This window comes from Chinchilla lanigera, unplaced genomic scaffold (assembly GCF_000276665.1).
Source record: "Chinchilla lanigera isolate Chin_1 unplaced genomic scaffold, ChiLan1.0 scaffold00113, whole genome shotgun sequence".
Lineage (NCBI taxonomy): Eukaryota > Metazoa > Chordata > Mammalia > Rodentia > Chinchillidae > Chinchilla > Chinchilla lanigera.
Window position 1 is genome coordinate 5,294,831 of NW_004955514.1, and position 374 is coordinate 5,295,204.

Sequence of the window (374 nt, forward strand, 5' to 3'; positions counted from 1 at the left end):
CGCCGCGCCCGGGCTGCGCGCACAGGGGCCGTGCGCCCTCGCCTTGACGCAGAGCCCACCTGCCGCACAAAGGAGCGCGGGCTGGGGCGAGGGCCTCCGGGGGACCCCCGTGCGCCCCGAGCGCGCCCCGATGGAAGGCCCCGGGCGGGGCAGTGACGCCGCTGGGGAGGTGGCCTGGGCGGTGGGGATTCAGAAAGGCAGGAGGATGCTAGGGCCCGGCGCGTCCCCCAAGGTGGCGGGAGGCGGGGGAGGATGCCCAGCCGCAGCCGCGCGGACCTGGGGTCCTGATGCGATGGGCGGAGGCAGAGAGCAGTGCTGCTTAGAGCGAGGCTGGAAAGAAAAAGGGCGCGGCGCCGTGTAAAGGGGACAACCGT

The 374-nt window shown here is 74.3% G+C and overlaps 1 protein-coding gene across 1 annotated transcript in view; it reads right to left on the reverse strand.

Annotated features, from left to right (window-relative positions):
• Positions 1-95, reverse strand: part of LOC102026460 (neuron-specific protein family member 1) — a gene marked incomplete in the record, with an annotated part of 21,116 nt that extends 21,021 nt beyond the window's left edge. Inside the window, 1 exon segment of the mRNA XM_005408832.2 lies at positions 1-95.
• Positions 96-374: the final 279 nt, after the last annotated feature.